The sequence below is a fragment of the Lissotriton vulgaris genome, chromosome 10, assembly GCF_964263255.1.
Source record: "Lissotriton vulgaris chromosome 10, aLisVul1.2, whole genome shotgun sequence".
Classification (NCBI taxonomy): domain Eukaryota; kingdom Metazoa; phylum Chordata; class Amphibia; order Caudata; family Salamandridae; genus Lissotriton; species Lissotriton vulgaris.
Window position 1 is genome coordinate 464,444,309 of NC_141698.1, and position 24,966 is coordinate 464,469,274.

The following is a 24,966-nucleotide window of genomic DNA, read 5'->3' on the forward strand; positions in this document are numbered from 1 at the left end:
AAGGATCACATGCCTTTCTGGAGGAGGAGCCCCCCAGCGAGGGGATACTTGAGCCATGACCAGAAACAGAAGAGGGCACAGCCTGCAGGAGAAGACGCCTTGGGGGAAACGAAGGAGTCGCAGAAGAGTCACCCGCCTATCTACTACCGATTCGCATCTCTACGCTGGACCGCTGGAGACGGAAGCTGGGGAGCCTGCGGGAACACAGCGGAACTGGAGGTACCGACAAGAGCGGGTACCAACACCAGAACAGGAGGCTTCAAGACCAGAGAGGTAGCCGGACCCATTCCGGCACTACGAGACCACCAGCCGCGTACCTTGGGGTGCGTGGCTCCCGGAGGTATGTGCAAGAGTACACGGGTGGTTTGCTAAAACTGACCGCTTATAAGGAAGTCCAGAGTGGGGTGGGGGAGGGACAGGACCTACGTTAACCGGAAGAGCGTTCTGATGTGATTAGAACATTAGAACCCACTGGGTGACGGTACGGGTGTTCTCCCCTCACTTCCCCTCCCCATTGGAACTTCATAGAAAGAGGACAAGTGTCTAAAACTTTCTTTTCTTTCTCCTTTTTATTTTTGGCTTCCTGACCATGAGCGCTGTACACATACCCTTCCCTGACGCTAAGGAGAAGATGAAAAATTCCTGAGGGATTGACAACCTGTAACAGCCCAGAAAAGAAAGGAACCAAGACTCAGACCATTTAGTTATAAAAAATCGTTAATTTCAATAAAAGTCCTTTCTAAAACCTTGAAACTTCTCTGGCCTCCATGTGTACAATGACACATGGTGTCAGAAGTGGGATTTTCCATTAGATAAGTCACAATGGAGAACCTAGTGCAGCAACTTATCGTCAGCCAAGAGAAGTTGGAGTGAGCATTAGAGAGACACATGACATCAGCTCAAGCTGACAGGGAGCTGTTTAGTACCTCTATAAACCAACAACTAGAGAGCCTGTAAAGAATTTCCGACCATCAGGATGTCTTTGCCAAATCATTACCCACGAGACAGGGAAGTCATAAAACGTATCCAACGGTACCCTTACAAAAATACCATGAGGGGGAAGACCCTGACTCTTTTTTATTAAACTTTGAAAGGGCAGCTCGAGCTTCTGGCTGGCCTGAGAATAAATGGCCCTTCTTCCTGGGTCCCTTGCAGACCGGGGAGGCCCAGGAGGCATATCAAGCTGCTAATCCTTCGGGTACCACTGCCTATGAGGAAATAAAATGGGATCATACTAGACCATTTGGGACACGACTCCGAAGCCTATAGAACACGCTTTAGAAGGGAAAAAGGCAAACCAGGAGACACTCCCAAGACGCTATTCCATAAGTTAAAGGCCTCTGCTGATAAGTGGTTAAAACCACAAGAAAATAGCAAGGAGGAAATTATGAACATGATTTACAATGAGCAATTTCTAGAGGCTTTACCTTATGCCACCCAGAGGTGGTTAAAGCAACACACGGTCTCAGTCTGGAACAAACCATTGAAATGGCGACTACCTACTCTCGGGCCCAGCCCCGTGGTCACATCTGGGACACCGAGAACAAAAACAAGCGCGGATTAGGGAAACAGGAGAAGAAACTCCCCAAAGGAATACCCGAGACTAACAAAACAAGGTTGTACAAATCCGACACACTGACGGGATAGGGTCCTCCGTGTTTTGAGTGCGGTACATGGGGACACATCGCACGTTTATGTCCTACAACAACAAAAAACGAAGAACCTATGGAAGTCAACTACTTGCCCCGTCATGTCTTATATACCAAAGAATTCGGCACCGGATTTATGTAAGTTTAGTCCTAGATGGGGTTTGTGTTCGATCCCTCCTTGATTCCGGAATTCGTCAATCAGTCATTCAGGCACATCTCATTAGAGCTAGTGACATACTCCCCTACCGTCTCATTCCCATTAAGTGTGTACATGGGGATGTTAAAACGTATCCAGCGGCCCGGATAAAACTACCTCTACCGGACAACCGGGTCCTAGAAGCCATTGTAGGAGTTCTCCCCTACTTACCTGAGAAACTGATCCTGGGAACAGACCACCCAGAATTTATGGAATTGCTCTGTACCAAACTCCAGAGGACACCAAGTAAAACTGTACTCCTTAGTCAGGCACCTTGGCAGGGTGACAGAAGTTTCAGATATGCCCAGAAAAATGACCCCTCGTTACAAGCCGCTTGGCAACAAGCTACTCCACAAGCCCTTTCCTATCCAGGGTTTATCATAGATAAAGGCCTTCTTTATAGAGTAGGGTCAGCAACTGCCAATAGACAACTACTGGTACCCACCAGTTTTAGGAAACAGGTTATGTTTTTTGCTCACAGTCATTTGGTCGCCAGGCCATGTTGGAGCACAAAAAAACAGTCAGGCCGTTTTAGACCATGTCTATTGCCTGGGTATCCATGCACATATCACTAAGTATTGTCAGGAATGCGAAGTATGCCAGCAAAAAAATCCGTACCACCCCCCAGCAATCCCCTTACAACCTCTAACCATTATAGTCAAGCCATTCAGTCGAGTGGGAATGGATCTTATAGGCCCATTACCTAAATCCAGGAGTGGTAATCAGTATGCCCTTGTAATCATTGACTATGTTACCCGGTATCCGGAAGCATTTCCCCTCAGAACTCCCAACACATCCTCCATTTGCGAAAAACTGATTGAACTTTTTTCTAGAGTCGGGTTTCCAGATGAAATCCTGGCGGACCAAGGTACACCATTCGTTTCAAAGTTAATTAAGCAAGTCTGTAAGAGTCTGGACATTACGCAAATCAGAACCTCCGTATATCACCCGCAAACGGATGGTCTCTGCGAACGATATAATGGTATCATTAAGCTCACCCTAAAAACGATGATGACGGCAGAAGGATCTGACTGGGATGCGCTTTTGCCCTTGACATTGTTTGTGATCCGTTGTCAAAAGCAGAGTAGCCTTGGTTGTTCTCCTTTTGAACTCCTTTACGGTCGCCAACCGCGTACCCTCCTGGAAATGACACAGGAAGCCTGGGAAAAAGAAACACCTGAAGAGACCCAGACCCTGTTGGATTATTCAAAAGGATTGAGGTCCCGGTTGGCCAAGTTAAGAGAGTTTGCACATACCAACCTTGAGAAGGCACAAAGACGACAACAGGTCTTCTATGACAAGGGTAAGATGTGGCGCCACTTACAAGTACATGATTGGGTCCTAGTCCTCCTCCCTGCAGTCATATCTAAAGCCAGGGCAGAGTGGAAGTGGCCATATGAAATCATTGAAAAAATTGGCCTAACCACATATCGGTTACAACTATCTCAAACCAAAACCCAAATATTCCATATCAATCTGCTTAAAAAATGGTTAGGGGACCCTCCTACTAAAGTATGCCTAACAGAAACCAACAAATACCGCCACCATTGAGGCTCTTGACATCAATCCCGAACTACAAGAAGGCCAAAACGAAGCACTACACTCCTTAGTGGCTTCCTTTTCCCCTATATTTTCTGATACGCCGGGCCAAACCCACCTAGTCCAACATTCAATCACTTCCATACCCGGGAGGGTTGTCAGACAACGCCCATTTCGCATTCCTGCGGCTCGAAGAGCCATGATAGAGACCGAGATCCAAAATATGCTCAGAGCGGGAATCATACAACCTTAGAAAAGTGACTGGTCGTCCCCAATTGTCCTCGTGCCCAAGCCGGACGGTTAAGGGAGGTTCTGTATAGACTTCAGAGCAGTTAATTCCATCACCCAGTTCGATTCCTACCCCTTGCCAAGAGTGGATGAACTGATCGAACCTTAGACTTGACCAAAGGGTACTGGCAAGTTCCTCTCTCCCCCCAAGATCAACATAAAACTGCCTTTTCTACACCTTCCGGTCTATACGAAAACACCGTCCTCCCTTTCGGTCTACATGGGGCACCCGTCACTTTTCAACGACTGATGGACGTAGTTTTGAAATCACATCGGGGTTATTCGTCCGCTTATTTGGACGATATCATTATATACAGCCCTACTTGGGAACAACATCTCCTACACTGTCAGGCTGTATTTGCGGCCCTACAAAAGGATGGGCTCCATATTAATTTAAAAAAATCAAAGTTGGCCAATCAAATGGTCCATTATCTGGGCTACCTTCTAGGGGACGGTATAATCGAACCCCAACAAGAGAAAACTAGAGCAATCATAAACACTACACTAAATACTGCGGCAAGTGTCACCTATTTACCTGCACTTCACAAGACTATTGTTTAACAATACAAAAGTAAACAAATCTTTTGACACTCGACTTGGAGTAGTCCACAGCAAAGGCCACTTAAACATATACAAATACACAAAACCAAGGAGTATCATATATTCAGAAATATATTTTCAAAAGGCCCAATGTAGGCACAGTTCATGTTCAAAGAAAAAAACTCTTCAAAGCAGGCTTTGCTTCTTCTTGTTTTGATTTTTATTCGTTCTTATTTTCTTAAATCCACAAACAGTCACTTCAATGGTTGATCAAGTATATTATTCTACAGCATACAGCCTACGCGTTTCGTCCTCACAGGGACATCATCAGGGCTGTGAAAAGTAAAAGAAAGAAAAAGAGAACTATAACTAACTGTTAATCATAAAATAACAATCCACTTTAATTTCTAGCAATCATAAACACTCCGTTCCCCACGACAAAAAAAGAGGTCAGGGCTTTCCTGGGCTTGTTAGGCTATTATAGGCGGTTTATCCCTCACTATTCTCAGATAGCAGACCCCTTTGCTGACCTTCTTAAAAAGGGAACCAAATAGACAGCCTTGAAGTTCCCTGATGCAAACACCCTCCAAGTCTTCAGAGAATTAAAGACGGCTATTACATCTAGTCCGGTTCTGATCTCCCCAGACTTCACACGTCGCTTCCTTCTCCAGACCGACGCTTCTGAAATAGGATTAGGGGCTGTATTATCTCAGCAAGACAGAGAGGGTAGCGAGAGGCCTATAGCTTTCATCAGCCGCAAACTATTCCCACGTGAAAAAACTACGCAATCATTGAGAAAGAGTGCCTTGCAGTGAAGTGGGCCATTGGAGAACTGTCCTATTATTTGGAAGGCGCTCCTTTTATTCTCTACACTGACCATGCTCCCCTCCAGTGGTTGGCTCGTAACAAGGGCAATAATGCCAGGGTGCTCCGCTGGTTCCTCGCGTTACAACCCTATTCCTTTGAAGTTAGAAATAGGAAAGGCTGCAACAATGCCAATGCTGACTTCCTGTCACGAGTCCCACAGTTCCCCGAACGTGAACTGTCAAGGGGGGGAATGTGTCATGATTTGCCGCTGTCAAACCATTCAATTGAGGAGGAAGAGGAACAATTAACCCCTTTTGTTTCCCCTGTTCTTTGCTTTCAGTCACCACGAGAGACCCAACATCTAGAAGTCGACGGCCCCTTTAACGCTGTTTGTTTACACGATGACGTCATAGCCCATGTGGAGGGATCACATGCCTTTCTGGAGGAGGAGCCCCCAGCGCGGGGATACTTGAGCCATGACCAGAAACTGAAGAGGGCACAGCCTACGGGAGAAGACGCCTTGGGGGAAACGAAGGAGTCGCAGAAGAGTCACCCGCCTATCTACTACCGATTCAGCGTCTCTATGCTGGACCGCTGGAGACAGACGCTGGGGAGCCTGCCGGAACACAGCGGAACTGGAGGTACCGACGAGATCGGGTACCAATGCCAGAACAGGAGGCTTCAAGACCAGGGAGAGAGCCAAACTCATTCCGGCACTACGAGACCGCCAGCGGCGTACCTGGGGGTGCGTGGCTCCCGGAGGTATGTGCAAGAGTACGCGGGTGGTTTGCTAAAACAGACCCCTCCTAAGGAAGTCCAGAAGGGGTGGGGGAGGGACAGGACCTACATTAACTGGAAGAGCGTTCTGATGTGATTAGAACATTAGAACCCACTGGGGGACGGTACGGGTGTTCTCTCCTCATTTCCCCTCCCCATTGGAACTTCATAGAAAGAGTACAAGTGTCTAAAGCATTCTTTTCTTCCTCCGTTTTTTTTTTTGGCTTCCTTACCATGAGCTCTGTACACATACCCTTCCCTGACGCTAAGGAGAAGATGGAAAATTCCTGAGGGATTGACAACCCGTAACAGCCCAGAAAAGAAAGGAACCAAGACTCAGACTATTTAGCTGGAAAAAAACGTTAATTTCAATAAAAGTCCTCTCTAAAACCTTAAAACTTCTCTGGCCTCCATGTGTACAATGACACACAGCTTCAGACCTTCACAGAACTAATGCTTGCAAATATTAACAAAGCAAGAATATTGTCCATTGTCTTTAGGAATATTTCTTCTATAACAAATGTAAAGCATTTAAGACACGTGGTGATCCTGGGCTTTTTTTCTGTGTACAGAGATCATAATTTGTTTACTTTTATGCGTGGTATATTTATCTTTTTCTACAATGGGGTAATCTTGCACTGTGTGAAGGCTTAATTTGTGTATGTTAATAAACTGTCCAGATTTACTTTTATTATAGTGTTTTCACTAGTCTCTTTAACATTGTTTATATTGCTTCCTTGTTTTGAACTGTTTTGAATTGCTGTGTTTATATGTGTTTGTCTATAAGAACTAGTCTTTCTATGGTAATTCGCCCAAAGGGAATTATATTTTGACTTGTTATCAGGCACATTTTACCATGGTCCTCTTTCCTCCTTTATTTGCTACAAAGATAAAGACAGCCAGCTCATCAAAAAAAAGAGCTGGAAGGCAGACCGTGCCAAGGCTGTCCCATTTCACTGACAACTCAACAACACAGGGAGCCAAAGCAGCCTACTACCCCCAAGACTTCAGAGCCTGCCTCTTGTCAAGGTCACAATAGCATCTACAGAATGCCATGCAGATTGGGATAAAGTAGAACTGATATAGTACCAGACTTACATTTTGGTACTAAAATACGCAGAGCAACCAACAACAAATGAACATTCCCTCACTTGGATTGTGTACATTAAGCACAGGGAACTGAACTTTATCTGGACTTTTACAGATTGGCAGCTATTCATTTTAATAACAACAGGATTGGGGACCTTATAAGAAACATCTGATTCAGCACCATGATTATTTCTGCTTTGTGACGCATTCTGAAATAGCTTCTCATTAAGTGACATTTCAGCTACCGAGGGGTCAAATCTGGCAGGCGGTGGCATCCCTTAAAAGTACAATATTCAGGATAGATCACAATGCTTTCATACATTAATGGGATCCATTCCATTTTTTTCCCTAAATTACAAAGAGCGTTCAGATACAAATTTGCATCAGAGATCTAACGAACCCAGCCCCCACCCACCCCCCAACAGAAAAAGTACACTGTGTAATTGGAAAAAAGGGCGTAGATGAGCAATAAAAAAAAAATACATGGGATAACAGAGCATGGAAATAAATTCATATATGTTACCATTGTAGAGAGTTAAACACTGCTCAATCAAACAGGTACTGAGTATGCAGTGGCAATAGTACACAATAGTACACCGGCTAATCAGACGGAGTGAGCCAGTCAGTGAGTTTATCCCCTACCTCCAGGCCCTTCTTACGACCCCTACGTCCCTTTTTGGAGTATATCGCTATTTCCAAGTGATATGTTGCTATGAATCTAGCAAGCCATTTGGAGAATGAAGGGGGCTCTGGGTCTAGCCATGCTGAAGCAACACAAACTCTCCATACAGCCATTGCTATAAAGATTAGACCCTCTTTTTTCAAATGTGGTGTTTCTGTTTGAATTCCAAGCATAATGATGGTGGGGTTCAAGGTTATCGGCTGAGAGGTGACTTCTCCTAAAAACCCCTGTATTCGGTTCAGGGTGGGTGAAAGCTTTATACAGGAAGCAAAGATATTTACGGAGTTGGCCCCAAATTCAGCGCATCTAGGACAAAGAGTACCTTGACCGTTCCCCCATTTTGCGATTTTGCTAGGAGTGATGTACAAAAAAAAGATTGTTTTAAAATGTTGAGCTTGTAGTTTGGCTGACAGTAAGATGTTTTGAGAAAGAGTAAGTGAATTAAAGAAAACATTTCAAGGGGAATCAAGTTCAATATGCCATTTGCCAGCAATAGTTTGTAGGTCATCCGGCGTCTGATTATTTATAATGGTGTATAGGAGGCCAATTCGAGGGGTCAGAGGTTTCCGCAAAACATTAAGAAATTCCACCTCCGTGAATCCAGCGGCGCCCCCAACCTTTCTAGAGAGAAAATCGTAGATAGACAGATATTTAAAAGCGTCCTCTCTCTTGATACTGAATTTGGCCAATAGATCGGGAAAGGGAATAACTCCCTCGTTGGTAATTAAGTCACTTAGTTTTCTGATGCCTGCCCTATACCAATCAGAGAAGTAGGCTCTTCCAAAGATATCAGCAAGGTTGCTTTTATTTAAAGTGGGGGAATAGTAGTTATGCCTGCCTATACCGAAACATCTACGAATGCTTTGGAAAACCCTAAATGAGTTAAGCAAAGTCTTGAATCTAACCCCCTTAAAGTATCCAAAGGATGTTTCTCGTAACAGGCACCCCCAGTGGTGCTCCCCAACCAGTAATTGAAAGGGAGAGGGCAGTCCTGTAGTGTAGGAATCGGGTTGTTCTTTAATTTGCTCAGTGCTATACTGCATGACAGCGGCCCAATAATACAAAGTGATGTTAGGGAAGGCCCAGCCTCCTCGGTCTTTTGTCAGGCATAGTTGTCTGAGTGCCCTCCTGGGTTGTGAGTATGCCCAAATAAATTGTGTATATATTTGGTTGACATTTCATTAGGCTGACCTTATTAAATTCTAGCGGGATTGTGCGAAAAAAATATAAAAGATTGGGTAATTAGGTCATTTTTATGACATTAAATCTGCCAACTAACGTGAGGTGTAGGTTATTTATTTGCTTCAGTGCTTTCCTGGTTTGTGTGGCGAGAGGTAGTAGATTATTGGAAATAACTTTGTCCAAATTAGAGGAAATAAGGACTCCTAAATACTTGGCTTTAGGCACTACCCAGCTGTCGGCCCAGGAGATTTGACTGTTTGTTATTATCTGAGTCTTATTTTTATTAGGAGCATACCCAGAGAACTTTCTAAATTTACTTACCTCCCCTTCCAAGCCCACTATGGCACTTATGAGATCTGGTGAGGTGATGGCCAGTCACTCTGCGTAGCCTAAAATTTTTGTGCTGCAGCCTTGGTAACTAACCGGCAAGATGTTATGGTTCTTTTCGATGTGTTTAATAAAAGGGTCCAGATACAGGGCAAACAACAGAGGGGAGCATGGACAGCCCTGCCTGGTGCCACGGGAGATCTCAAGTTGCCTGGTTAACTGTCCATTTATAGAGACACAGGCGGAAGGTTTTAAATAGAGCGTCTGTACGGCTTGTATCAGCTTTGGCCCAAAGCCCATCCTCTTCATGACCGCCCACAGGTATCTCCAGGAGACCCGGTCAAAGGCCTTTTCGGCGTCCAGTAGTGTTAAAGACATGGGGTCTCCTGCTGTCTGTGCGGCGTCAAACAAGGTGATGGCTCTCCTAACATGCTCTGTTGTGCCCTTTTTCGGGCTAAACCCATGTTGCCATTCAGATACGAGGGGATCCACCACTGAGGAGATTCGACTAGCCAACACTTTAGAGAAGATCTTGGAGTCACAATTAATGATAGTTATTGGCCTATATGAACTCATATCCAGCGGGGATTTATCTTTTTTAGGGAAGATTGCTATCCTGGCATTAGACCAGGAGGGAGGAGGTGCAGCCCCATTGAAGATAGATGTTACTAACTCTGTTAATATTTTTGGGAGTTGAGGTGCAAAAACCTTATAAAATTCCACGGGGATACCATCCAACCCAGCAGCTTTCCCGTCAGGAAGGGAGTTAAGGGATTCCTGTATCTCTTCCCAAGTGGGGGTTAGGTCTAAAACATCCAAAGTGTCGGCGGGGAGTGTTTGAAGATTAATCCCGTTAAGATATCTAGAAATGTCATTCTCGAATACATCAGCCGGGTCTTTATTTTCCTCAGTGTATAATTTAGTTAGAAGTCCTGGAAGCCTTTGCGTATCAGATCGAAATCTTTGGTCTCTTCTCCTGATTGCAGTTTGATTGTGTGTATCTCGTTACTCAAGACCTGTTGTCGCGTCCTAACCGCGAGGTAGTGTCCTATGCGATTGCTACACTCATAATTTTCTTGCCATGTACTCTCCCATTTTGCAGCGGATTTTTCAGAGAAGATCGCTCCTATTCTAGCTTTGGCCAAGACAACCTCATCTTGGATACCTTCCGTATTTAGCCCTGCTTGGATGGCTTGGGTTAACTTAGTTTCAGCATTCTTAAGCTTCTCCTGGAGATCATTTAGCAAAAGCCTTTCCTTTTTGTTTCTGTCTGCTGAGAAGCCAAGCGTCTCGCCCCTGATGCCTGCTTTAAGCGTGTCCCAAACAACTGCCAAGGAAGCAGATCCCAAATTTATGTCTAGGAAGTCCCGAACCCAGCCCGCATGTGTGTCTGATATGCCAGATCCTGTAGTAAAGCTTTCTCAAAGCTCCAGGAAGAGGGCGTTCTCGTTTTACCCAGCCCCTTGATGTTAAGGATAAGAGGGTTGTGGACAGACAAAAAGCGCGGGGCAATCTCAATAGTGCTGTTATTAATGAGAGAGGATGATATAAAAAATAGTCTAGCCTGACAAGAGTGTGGTGAGGGGCTGAATAAAAAGTGTAGCAAGGGAGGGAAGGATTCAGGCAAGCCCAAGCATCTTTCAAGCCATGCGTCTCGGCCAAATTAGTCAGGGCCTGATAAACCAGTGGCTTTCTGCCCTTGTACTTCCAGCTGCTATCGGTTGCCCAATTGCTGGGCAAATGTAAATTAAGGTCACCACAGAGAATTATGGGAGGGGGTCAGTGCGCTAGTTCCCCTGATACGAAGTTAATAACTCCAGGATCGTCCGTGTTACTGCCATAGATTGAGCATAGTGTAAAGGGGAGACTGCCGGGGAGAAGGCATTTGGTTATAACCCACCTGCCTAGAGGGTCCGCTTTGACCCGAGGAGTGTTAATAGGGAGTCTTTTTTCTGCAAGGATGCCCACCCCCCTACTTTTAGAACTTTGAGTCATTGCCCCCAATACTTTGAACCCTAAAGTGTCCAGCAAGTATTTCTGTGAACCTTCAATGTGAGTTTCCTGCAGGCAGAAGTTGTCGCCCCTCAGAGTTCTGAGACCCTGAGACACACTTTGCCTTTTGGAACGATCATTAAGCCCGCAAATGTTTGCACAAACAATTCTTAAAGTGTCTATGTTAGCCATTCAAGAAAGGATTTAAGGTAGCCACATGGTGCCAAAACAAAGAAAAATAAATCAAATACATTCTACTAGCATGTACAAATGATAACTCAAATGGTGCCTTACTACAAGTTTCTAAGCCCCTTTTCCCCCAAAAAAGTGCTTGAACCACCCCCCCCCCCTCTCCCCCACTTCTTTGAGCAATCAGGTAAACCCTGAATGATGGCAATCTACATGAGCCCCACCCGTCAGCCATGCCGGAATAAGAAAGAGAAAAGAAAGAGAGGAAAAAAAAGAAAAAAAGAAAAACACACAACACCCAAAGTTAGATTCCTGCTCTAGATGGCCAGTAGTCACAAGACAGCTCCTCATGGGTTACTGTATGTACGCTAATAATAAAAAAAGAAAACAGAAGAAAGAAGAGAAATCACCAGAGAAGCATGGCACCACAGAGGCATATATATGTGTGAAAGAGCGGGCAGAGTCAACTATAATTTAGTTCATCTATTGCTACCTTTGGACTTCAGCTCGGCCAGATATTCCCCAGCTTTTACTTCGGAAAGGAAGATTTTGGTTGTGCCATTGGAGGTGGCCTTAAGTCTGGCGGGATTCATGAGGTACACGTCCGCCCCTTGCTGCTGAAAAGGTAGAATTAATTGTCTTAGGCGCCATCTGTGCTCCACTGTCTGATGACAGAAGTCTGGCTTAGAAAAGAAGGTAATTCCATTGGCACCTTTTTTAGAGTTGAAGCGGGCTTTACCGTAGATCATTTCTCTAAGAAGAAAATTTCCGAAATACACCAGAAAGACCCTTGGGTGCCCTCCAGCTGAATTGTTGTGCCGCTTTAGATAAAAGGGGAAGCGATGAGCCCTCTGGACCTCACGGTCCCAATCCCAACCAGACTCGTCAGGGAAGGACTCTTGAAGCAATTTGACAATGAAGCGCCTTGTGTCTTCCCCCTCCTTCCCTTCAGGAATGCCAAGTAGGCGTAAGTTGTTTCGACGCTGGCGATTTTCCTGATCCTCCATCTTTGCCATTAGGTCGACCATGCAGGATGTGTTGGACTTCCCAAGTGGTTTGGCGGCCAGGCTTTCTGTCTCTAGGTGCTCTGTTCATGCCTCAACCATGGTTATACGATCGCTGATATCAGAGCAGGCTTTGTTCAGGCGCCTCAACCCACCCTGCAGTTTCTTGGCAGCGTTTTTTGCTGCACGGTTATCGGCCCGAACCTCTTCATGGAACTCCTTAATTGAAGCAAGTATGGAAGCTAATGGGGGTTCAGATGACTCAGCCAGCAGATTTATTGTGCTCCCCCACTGAGTTGAATTGTGGTCATCCTCATCTGCTGGTAAGTGTAAAGAGGGGTCCCCGCAAGGAGAACGTGTTGGGGGAAACCCACACACTAACACAATTGTGAAGTGTGTGGGTTTCACCCAACACGTTCTCCTTGCGGGGACCCCTCTTTACACTTACCACATAACGCCCAGGTCCCCGCGACTGCATGGGTTCAACCCCCCTCTATTGTAATATCCTCATCTGCTGGATATGACATTTGGGAGTCAGAATAATCCCACTTTAGCTGGCTGCGAGTCTTACTCCTGCTACTGGGCTTTTTAGGTCTCTGAACAGTGTTGGTGTCCTTGTGTGAAACCTTACTGTCTCCTTCACTAGCACCTTCAGATACGTCATCGTTTGAAGACGAAGGGGTGCCGTCTGAGACGGAGTAGAAGTGTTCCGGTCCAGCCTCGGGTGTCCAGGGGATTTGAGAGCTAGAGGGTACCACCAAATTTTGGATGACCTTGTCAATGCCCTCAGTTTGTGAGTCTTTTGTCGCCCCTGGACTGATAGCGTGAGATGGGGACTCGCGGTGGGGATGTTTGCTGCCTACGCCCAATGCCTGAGTTACAGAGTCGTCGCTGAGAAGTTGGTTTTGTAGGAACGGAGTGTCTGTATTTTTAGATAGGGCTATGGGCTGAGCAGGAACTGGATTGCTACCTGTGGCCTCTTCTGGGTCGAGTACGGGTTCTCCCCTGGAGCTCTCTTTCGTAGGAACCACCTCTAATTGAGAGGCTGCTTGTAAATGTAAATTGATACTTGTATAGCGCACTACTCACCCGCAAGGGTCTCAAGGCGCTTGTACGAATACCGCTGTGGAACCCATCCTGGCTTTCCCTGTGAGGCGTCCACTCCTGGGCGCCCCCAAGGTGGAGGCCAGGCATCCTTAGCGTTGTGGGGGCCGTTGTGGAGATTAAACAAGCTATTGCCCAGAGTGGCAGAGTGGGACCTATGATTGGAATAGGCACCAAGGCGAGAATTATCAGGTCTGTGGAATTTTGAGCCCAAGACCCGCCGAGGCGGGGAATTGAACCCTGGTCCCGGGCTAGACCTCTGCATCATGGTCTGCCGCTCTAACCATTGAGCCACACTTCTCCACTTGGGGTTTAGTAATTACGGTGGAGTTATGGCCAATCTTTTTACTCCCAAAAATATTTTAGCAGGGGGGGTGAGCTACATCTGAGTTCTTTAAGTCTTTAGATACCATCCTCCCCTTGCTTGGCCACCGGTTTCACCTGTTGCTTAGACCCAGCACTAACCTCGGGTCTTTGGCTGGCAGCGCCCACCGGAGCTCCTCCTGATGTAGCAGCAATGACAGCTGCTATTGCCGCATCTTTGGAGTTTTTAGAGTCATTGGCAGCAACTGGTGTCTTCATTTTGAAGCCTCTCCGCGCACCTCTAGCGCTCATTGTACTCCTGTGCCAGTTATTTTGCAGGGTCTGGCTGCTATTAAATCCGCCTTTAGCCAGGAGTTCAGCTGGGTCATAAGTGTCAAAAAAGAAGCTTACTGCCATGAAGTAGCGCAGGATCACTCGAGCGAGGGAAAACAGCGCTTCCAGCACAGCGCTATAAATCTTCAGTTTGCCTGAAGTTGCAAGCAGTGAGCCCCCCCCCTCGGATGGGGAGCTTCATAGTCCACGCGCTTGTCTGTCCTCGCCGAGCAAAAATCAACCTCTGCATCACTCTGGCATCTGTCGGGTCTGCGCAGGGCCGCCGGCCGAGCGTTACGCCTCCAGCGTGAGCAGCCGAGTGACGAGGACTCACGCAGATCCCATCTTGCTCCAAAAAAGGGGCCAGCTCCAAAAAACGGGCCAGCAATGGAATCCATTCTAGAAAATAAAACCAATGAAGGATTAATAATTGCAAAAGCTGCTAAGGAGTGGAAAAGATTCAGTTTCAGAAGTGAGATCCAGGTTGCTCTTTGATAATGCTAGGTTCCTTACAGCCATATTCATCAATCTCCCGTTTTGCGAGGCCCTAATAGCGAATTATAGCGATTCGCTATTAAGGACTCGCAAAACGGGATTCATGTAGGATTAGCAAAAATTATTGCGATTCCTACTGATTCCTTATTTGCGATTAGCAAATTGCTAATCGCAAATAAGGAAAAACTCCCCATTCATTCCTATGGGCCAAAAGGCCCATAGGAATGAATGGGGAGTATTCCTTATTTGCGATTAGCAATTTGCTAATCGCAAATAAGATTGCAATTTGAAGGGTGCCAGGGTGTCCAAAGGACACCCTGTAGCACCCCTCAAATGCACATTTGAACAGGTGTTGCGCACTCACATGTCCAGAGGACATGTGTGTGTGTAACATGCAAAAGAAAAAAATGCACTAAAGTGCTTTTTACTCTTTTTTCGGAATTTACCACGAAGTCAGATTTCGTAGTAAATTGCGACCAAATATTGCGAATTCACAATTTCAAATTGGGTGATGAATTGGATTTAAGGAATCTCTATTAGAGATTCCTTAAATCCAATTCCTCGCAAATATGCGATTTCGGTAATAGCGATTTTTGCATTTGGGATGATGAATCCCAAATGCAAAAATCGCACTCGCAAACGGCCACATTCTCAGAATCTGGCCATTTGCGAGCGCAATTCATGTTGATGAATATGGCTGTACATCTTTCCCATGAATGAACATCAGGAAGCCTTAGCCATTATTATACCCAGCGTTAAGGCTGACCACAGGACGGAAATGCTAAAGGCCTCATGTGAGGAGACCTATTGTGCTTTGAGGTGCTGTGCCTGCCCAATGTAGTGAGGAAAATAAGCAGTTGTTTCTTGTTTCCAATTGTCTGCTGTAGTTGAAATCAGCTTTACTGACATCCTTCAGGGCCTTTCCTGACATAAGTAAGTACATTAAGTTTTTTTGCAAAGTTAATAAGAACCATTGCATGCAATAGTGAATCTTACAATCACTGGCGGTAACGCATGCTGTTATACTGTTGTCGCCAAACTCCTTCCCCATCTCATACAACAAAAGGTTGCTGGGACTGTGGTTCTAACAGCTCCTATATAAAATCCGTGTCAGAGGAGCACAGGTCCATCCTGGTAGTCCCAGAATCTCTGCGTGTGCTTGAAATTCCACCTCCTTCTAGTATGCTCAAGATCGTTCCCCAACAAGCAGTCGACTGGCATGGCAGGGCTCACCGCAACTCTCAACAGGCCTGAAACCCCTCCTCACTCAAAGGGAACTTGGACCACGGGGTAGTGACCCACACTGCTGTCAGCCATCTCAACTGGGTGGAATACATCAGGAATCACTTGCTCCGGGTACACCAGATGCCCCTTACCATCGTCATGCTGGTACCTGTGTCCCTCAGAGCCTCCACCCCCTGCTCTTTAACAAGGACCCTCTGCTGGTACTTGGCAGTATTTGAGGGTACCTGAGTCTGTGGGACCATCTCTCTGTCCCCCAGGGATGCTAGGGTCAAGCCTGCCCACTCACCCCCCTTATTTAGGGACAACTCCTCCCCCAGCGCTACACTCACCACCCCGGGGTTCTTACCTCCAGTAGGGGCAGGGGTCCACTTACGACACTGGGGATCCCCCTTGTAGTGTCCAACCTCCCCGCACTCGTAGCACTGGACAGTTTTGGGCTGCTGAGTTCTGTCAGGATAAGCAGGCTTCTGGGAACCAGATTGGGTCTGGGATCCTATCCCTCTCTTTTGTGGTCTATTTTGGGGGCCTTTGGAGACCTCCTTCTTTTTATCTCCCCCCTCTCTCTACTGGGGAAAACCATGTCCAGCCTTCTGGGCCCCCCCCCCCGGATCCCTTGTTGGACACCCGGGTACTGACCCAGGTATCCTCCTCCTCCTTAAGCTGCCTCGGGTTGGTCAACTTGCGGTCCACCTGGTGTTGGCGCAGCTCTGGAAAACATTTATCGAGAAGGTGCTCTCTTAAAAACAAATCGTACAGCCCTTCATAGTCGATCACCTCTCTGCCCACACCAAACTCTCCAAGGCTTGCGGGCATAGTCTAGAAAATCTACCCATTTCTGTGTGGCAAGCTTGTGGCTATTTCTAAACTTCTGTCAACATTTCTCAGGAGTCAGGTCAAACATCTTAAGCAATGCTTCCTTCATGACAGAATAGTTGGTCTGGTCTGCCTTGTCTAATGTCAAGAGTGTGTCCCTCCACACCGGAGGCATGTACCTATATAGACTATGCCCCTATAACACTTCGGGACCCCTTGGGCTATTAAGGAGACCTCATAGGCCACTAGCCACTTATCAATGTCGTCCCCCACACTGAAACTGGCCACCACATCCTTGGGCATGTAGAACATAGACTCCCCTGGAGCTTGAGTAGGTACGATGTCACCATTTGCGTTGCTGTTAGCCCTAATCTGTAGGGCTTTAATTTCAAGCTCCTTTAGGCTAAGATCATGGAGAAGCTTTCTTTCCTCCATAGCCAGCTTCTTCTCTTCCCGCTCCTTCTCTAGCCTAGCAAGCTCTAGCTTAAATCGTCTCTACTCCCTCCTGTCCTCGAACTGCTTCACAGACAGGCCCGGACTGGTCGTTGCGGGCACCGGGCAATTCCCTGGTGCGCCGCAAGATTGGGGGACGAGTTTGGGCCCCTGGGGGCCGGTTTTGTTACAGGGCAGTTTATGCAGCAAAGCTGCAAAATCGGCCCTGCAACAAAATCGGCCGAAAACCAGCCCCGGCAAAGAGCTCAGACCTCCCCCCCCGGGGCCGGCAGAGCACATTGCCGGGGCCGGTTTTGGTTCCCAGTCCAGCCCTGACCTCAGACAAGCTCCTTACTGAAACACTACTGCCTGCCCTGGAACGTCTTCCTGGCAACACATTGTCACTAGCATCTATGCGCAGTAGGGCCAGCTCTCCTGGAGCGTCCTACTCTCCCTGCCCCTCGTCCCCCCCCCCCTCCCGGGAGGGCCAATGCCCATTCTCTCAAGGTTTTCTGAAGCTCCTCTCTCTAGGCGCCTCACTTGAAGAACACCTCCTTCCCCTGGCAGAACTCCCTAAGCTGCGCCACCATGTACGTTTCTAGGTTGGCCAGCTCGAACTCCATCCTGCTAGGTAGGGCCTCTGACAATTTCAGGGAAACCCACTAGGATGTAGGTAACAGGCTTAACACAAGAGCATTTACAATCAGGGAGAACTTTAAGCTTGCATTAAAACCGGTGTCAGATTGCGGTGCAACTGAGTCACTGTAGGGTGCTGCACAAGCACAAGTCCAGGGACCACTGACTGCGATACTGTAGCTTGGCGCGAGGTAGGTAGGCACGTGGGAGGCTATATGTGTGAAGTAGTTGTGCAGCACACTCCAACTCTGACACAGTGAAGCGCGCGCAATAAAGAGACACCACTTCAGTTTAATTTACCAAAAACAAGTATCTTTATCAATGTCTTGTCAGGATTAAAACGGCAAAGTCGGTCAGAGTGCAGGGTAAACAGTTTCTATAACATCAGGTCACTACAGGTAACATTTCTTATGCAAATGTTCACTAAAGGCAACATTTCGTATGCACATGGTCTATACAGGCCACATTTCTTATGCCCCTGTTCAATAAAGGCAACATTTCCTATGCAGGTGTGGTATCCATATAAACAACTTATCTCCTGCGGCATATATTCAATAGAAGCACCAAGCCCCCCTTCACCTATTCACTACGAGCAACAATGCTCCTTCAGGTACAACACTCAGTTAACAATTCTTGGCAGATATGCATCCAATTCAGCCACAACCCTATTGCAGCAATATGCCCAATTCAGGTGACGAGGTACTCGGGTCCCCAGGAGCCCCTGGGCCTGTCTCCGCGGTGTTTTGGATTGAGCCCCTTGCAGGTGACAGTCTGGGGCACAAAATGTCAGCTTGGGCAGGCAGGGAGTTAATTACGACCTCCGCTGCTTGGCCCAAATCTCTTGTAGTGAATGGGGCGGGCATGGGGCTGCCATTCCACTCCTGGGATGTTACCTGGCATTGGGGAGGAAGGCGAGACACCTCCGGTCGTTCCGCGTTTTCAGGCTTGGCCTGGTAAGGTCAGGGGATCCCGCTCTCCTTGGAGACCCCTCCCCGAGGCCTGGGCGGGCTCTGGGCTTCCTGATTGCCTCGGCGCCCGAGAGCCAATGGGAGCGCGGATTCCTGGGGACGCGGCCGTCACCCCGGTTGCCCAGCAACACTCTCTCGCGCACTTCAGGCCCAGTGTGGGCTACGCAGTAGCTGCGGTGGCCCTTCCTTGGCTTTGGGGGCCGCGGCGGTGTTCAGTTCCCCCGCAGTCTTCCTCCTCAGCAGCGCTCGGCCGACGGCGGTGTTTCTTGGCTGCAGCGTTTTCTGGGGGCAGCACGGGAGCCGCTGCAGTAAGTCCAACCCAGCGGCACTTTGGCCTACGGTGCTCTCCTTCTCCTAAGTGCTCGGCCACACTACCGCGATCTGGGGCACACAGCAGCACTTCCCTTCCGCCCCTGCGCTCCCTCTACTCACAGTGCAGGGTTTGCAGTGGCGCTCTGGGGCACAGCATTTGCGCTGGAGGTGAGGCTCGGGTCGCAATTGTAGCACAACCAAGACCTGGGCGGCGGTAGTGATTTGGCAACAGCGTTTTGGGAGCTTGCAGCACTCCCCACTCCCAGCACATGCAGGACACAGCTCCTTGAAGTCACAGCCCCTGTAAGTCACAGCGCATACTCTGTACCTCAGGGCTCCCAGATGGTGGTGGTACTCTCAGGCTCACAGCCCAGGATGGTGCGTTTTAGGCGTCAGGTCCACAGCTCATCCAAGTCACTGCGCTTAGCTGGCCTAGCGCCTTGCAGTACCTCAGGGTGGGTATTAGTAGAAGGTCTTATTGGCAGGAAAGGGGTGGTGATAGGTCTGGGCAGGCACACTGGAGCTGGTGTCCCTGGTTTCCCTCACACAGGGCAAGGTTAGCAGGCTGGCAGGATCACTCATCTAACTTGGGGCAGCAGGGCCTAAGATCTGTCAGCCTCAGGAGTGTAGCCTCCCCCTAGTTCAGCAGCCTTTACTCATGCAGAGGGTCCCCAGGTCCAGTAGTGCACCAACTGACTGTCCGGTTTCCCTCCTTTACCTTTTTACCCCTAGGTCAGGTGACCCTACAAAAAGGCAGTAAGTTCTGGCGCCAGCTGGGGGGTGGGAAGGTTCTAGAAGGCTCTGGGGACTCTGTGGTGACTGTCTCTGGTGACAAGAGGCGGGACGCTCAGGGTTACAGTAGCATTATGTCCCAGCCTTATCCCAACTACTAGTGCGCAGATAGGGCAGTGGGCACTCCGCAGTAGCAGGGGCCTGTGGCAACCAAGTTGTTAGGAGGTTGCAACTGCACCTCACCTCTGTTCAGCAGCGGTAAGGCGCCCAGAGTCCTATGTCCAACAAAAATGGTGGTCAAGATCGAGGCAAAAAAAGGGAACAAATGCAGGGTAAGATCACCCTAGGGCTGACAGGTCTAACAGGAGCACAGAGGCAGCAGGAGCATTTGTTTTGTCAGTATTTTCCCGTTTCTAAATATAAATACAGACAAAAAACTAAATGTTTTCTGCCTGTATTTATATGTAAAAATCTGTTTAAACGGAAAAGCGGGAGCCTTAATTGTAATACGATTTACAAAAGGGGGTGGTGATGAACAGAGTGTCTGAATTGAGCAGACCACTCTTACCCAGTCCAAAGATCAGGGCTTGATCCATCACCGTTATTTATCTCACTGCCCCATCCCAGCTCAGAACCTGGCTATATGCAAATCAGTCTGTCCCTGGCCCAGTGCATCATGGGAACAGGGCAGACTAAACTACCAAGCCAATTCTTTACCAGAAAGGAGACAAGCTACCGGGGACCGGTTTCTGGCATTTCAGCCTCTTCGGCCCGGCTTGCTTGAATCCTGATGGAGCAGTGAGAAAGGGACTCATGTCTGAGTATACCCTGCCACACCTATAGTGGCCAAAATCGATTTACAAAAGGGGGTGGTGATGAACAGAGTGTCTGAATTGAGCAGACCACTCTTACCCAGTCCAAAGATCAGGGCTTGATCCATCACCGTTATTTATCTCACTGCCCCATCCCAGCTCAGAACCTGGCTATATGCAAATCAGTCTGTCCCTGGCCCAGTGCATCATGGGAACAGGGCAGACTAAACTACCAAGCCAATTCTTTACCAGAAAGGAGACAAGCTACCGGGGACCGGTTTCTGGCATTTCAGCCTCTTCGGCCCGGCTTGCTTGAATCCTGATGGAGCAGTGAGAAAGGGACTCATGTCTGAGTATACCCTGCCACACCTATAGTGGCCAAAATCGATTTACAAAAGGGGGTGGTGATGAACAGAGTGTCTGAATTGAGCAGACCACTCTTACCCAGTCCAAAGATCAGGGCTTGATCCATCACCGTTATTTATCTCACTGCCCCATCCCAGCTCAGAACCTGGCTATATGCAAATCAGTCTGTCCCTGGCCCAGTGCATCATGGGAACAGGGCAGACTAAACTACCAAGCCAATTCTTTACCAGAAAGGAGACAAGCTACCGGGGACCGGTTTCTGGCATTTCAGCCTCTTCGGCCCGGCTTGCTTGAATCCTGATGGAGCAGTGAGAAAGGGACTCATGTCTGAGTATACCCTGCCACACCTATAGTGGCCAAAATCGATTTACAAAAGGGGGTGGTGATGAACAGAGTGTCTGAATTGAGCAGACCACTCTTACCCAGTCCAAAGATCAGGGCTTGATCCATCACCGTTATTTATCTCACTGCCCCATCCCAGCTCAGAACCTGGCTATATGCAAATCAGTCTGTCCCTGGCCCAGTGCATCATGGGAACAGGGCAGACTAAACTACCAAGCCAATTCTTTACCAGAAAGGAGACAAGCTACCGGGGACCGGTTTCTGGCATTTCAGCCTCTTCGGCCCGGCTTGCTTGAATCCTGATGGAGCAGTGAGAAAGGGACTCATGTCTGAGTATACCCTGCCACACCTATAGTGGCCAAAATCGATTTACAAAAGGGGGTGGTGATGAACAGAGTGTCTGAATTGAGCAGACCACTCTTACCCAGTCCAAAGATCAGGGCTTGATCCATCACCGTTATTTATCTCACTGCCCCATCCCAGCTCAGAACCTGGCTATATGCAAATCAGTCTGTCCCTGGCCCAGTGCATCATGGGAACAGGGCAGACTAAACTACCAAGCCCATTCTTTACCAGAAAGGAGACAAGCTACCGGGGACCGGTTTCTGGCATTTCAGCCTCTTCGGCCCGGCTTGCTTGAATCCTGATGGAGCAGTGAGAAAGGGACTCATGTCTGAGTATACCCTGCCACACCTATAGTGGCCAAAATCGATTTACAAAAGGGGGTGGTGATGAACAGAGTGTCTGAATTGAGCAGACCACTCTTACCCAGTCCAAAGATCAGGGCTTGATCCATCACCGTTATTTATCTCACTGCCCCATCCCAGCTCAGAACCTGGCTATATGCAAATCAGTCTGTCCCTGGCCCAGTGCATCATGGGAACAGGGCAGACTAAACTACCAAGCCAATTCTTTACCAGAAAGGAGACAAGCTACCGGGGACCGGTTTCTGGCATTTCAGCCTCTTCGGCCCGGCTTGCTTGAATCCTGATGGAGCAGTGAGAAAGGGACTCATGTCTGAGTATACCCTGCCACACCTATAGTGGCCAAAATCGATTTACAAAAGGGGGTGGTGATGAACAGAGTGTCTGAATTGAGCAGACCACTCTTACCCAGTCCAAAGATCAGGGCTTGATCCATCACCGTTATTTATCTCACTGCCCCATCCCAGCTCAGAACCTGGCTATATGCAAATCAGTCTGTCCCTGGCCCAGTGCATCATGGGAACAGGGCAGACTAAACTACCAAGCCAATTCTTTACCAGAAAGGAGACAAGCTACCGGGGACCGGTTTCTGGCATTTCAGCCTCTTCGGCCCGGCTTGCTTGAATCCTGATGGAGCAGTGAGAAAGGGACTCATGTCTGAGTATACCCTGCCACACCTATAGTGGCCAAAATCGATTTACAAAAGGGGGTGGTGATGAACAGAGTGTCTGAATTGAGCAGACCACTCTTACCCAGTCCAAAGATCAGGGCTTGATCCATCACCGTTATTTATCTCACTGCCCCATCCCAGCTCAGAACCTGGCTATATGCAAATCAGTCTGTCCCTGGCCCAGTGCATCATGGGAACAGGGCAGACTAAACTACCAAGCCAATTCTTTACCAGAAAGGAGACAAGCTACCGGGGACCGGTTTCTGGCATTTCAGCCTCTTCGGCCCGGCTTGCTTGAATCCTGATGGAGCAGTGAGAAAGGGACTCATGTCTGAGTATACCCTGCCACACCTATAGTGGCCAAAATCGATTTACAAAAGGGGGTGGTGATGAACAGAGTGTCTGAATTGAGCAGACCACTCTTACCCAGTCCAAAGATCAGGGCTTGATCCATCACCGTTATTTATCTCACTGCCCCATCCCAGCTCAGAACCTGGCTATATGCAAATCAGTCTGTCCCTGGCCCAGTGCATCATGGGAACAGGGCAGACTAAACTACCAAGCCAATTCTTTACCAGAAAGGAGACAAGCTACCGGGGACCGGTTTCTGGCATTTCAGCCTCTTCGGCCCGGCTTGCTTGAATCCTGATGGAGCAGTGAGAAAGGGACTCATGTCTGAGTATACCCTGCCACACCTATAGTGGCCAAAATCGATTTACAAAAGGGGGTGGTGATGAACAGAGTGTCTGAATTGAGCAGACCACTCTTACCCAGTCCAAAGATCACGGCTTGATCCATCACCGTTATTTATCTCACTGCCCCATCCCAGCTCAGAACCTGGCTATATGCAAATCAGTCTGTCCCTGGCCCAGTGCATCATGGGAACAGGGCAGACTAAACTACCAAGCCAATTCTTTACCAGAAAGGAGACAAGCTACCGGGGACCGGTTTCTGGCATTTCAGCCTCTTCGGCCCGGCTTGCTTGAATCCTGATGGAGCAGTGAGAAAGGGACTCATGTCTGAGTATACCCTGCCACACCTATAGTGGCCAAAATCGATTTACAAAAGGGGGTGGTGATGAACAGAGTGTCTGAATTGAGCAGACCACTCTTACCCAGTCCAAAGATCAGGGCTTGATCCATCACCGTTATTTATCTCACTGCCCCATCCCAGCTCAGAACCTGGCTATATGCAAATCAGTCTGTCCCTGGCCCAGTGCATCATGGGAACAGGGCAGACTAAACTACCAAGCCAATTCTTTACCAGAAAGGAGACAAGCTACCGGGGACCGGTTTCTGGCATTTCAGCCTCTTCGGCCCGGCTTGCTTGAATCCTGATGGAGCAGTGAGAAAGGGACTCATGTCTGAGTATACCCTGCCACACCTATAGTGGCCAAAATCGATTTACAAAAGGGGGTGGTGATGAACAGAGTGTCTGAATTGAGCAGACCACTCTTACCCAGTCCAAAGATCAGGGCAAGCGTGGAAGGGTATGCTCAGATGTGAGTCCCTTGCTCATTGCACCATCAGGATTCAAGCAAGCCGGGCCGAAGAGGCTGAAATGCCAGAAACCGGTCCCCGGTAGCTTGTTTCCTTCCCAGTGTAAGAATTGGCTTTTGTAGTTTGGTTTGCCCTGTTCCCATCATGCACTGGGACAGGAACAGACTAATTTGCATACAGCCAGGTTCTGAAACTGGGATGGTGCAGTGAGCTAAAAAACGGTGTTGGATCTAGCCCTGATCTCTTGACTGGGTGAGAGTATTCTGTTTAATTCAGAGACTCTGTCCCTCACCACCCCTTGTTGTAAATATTTGTGTCCACCCTAAGCGTGGAAGGGTATGCTCAGATGTGAGTCCCTTGCTCATTGCACCATCAGGATTCAAGCAAGCCGGGCCGAAGAGGCTGAAATGCCAGAAACCGGTCCCCGGTAGCTTGTTTCCTTCCCAGTGTAAGAATTGGCTTTTGTAGTTTGGTTTGCCCTGTTCCCATCATGCACTGGGACAGGAACAGACTAATTTGCATACAGCCAGGTTCTGAAACTGGGATGGTGCAGTGAGCTAAAAAACGGTGTTGGATCTAGCCCTGATCTCTTGACTGGGTGAGAGTATTCTGTTTAATTCAGAGACTCTGTCCCTCACCACCCCTTGTTGTAAATATTTGTGTCCACCCTAAGCGTGGAAGGGTATGCTCAGATGTGAGTCCCTTGCTCATTGCACCATCAGGATTCAAGCAAGCCGGGCCGAAGAGGCTGAAATGCCAGAAACCGGTCCCCGGTAGCTTGTTTCCTTCCCAGTGTAAGAATTGGCTTTTGTAGTTTGGTTTGCCCTGTTCCCATCATGCACTGGGACAGGAACAGACTAATTTGCATACAGCCAGGTTCTGAAACTGGGATGGTGCAGTGAGCTAAAAAACGGTGTTGGATCTAGCCCTGATCTCTTG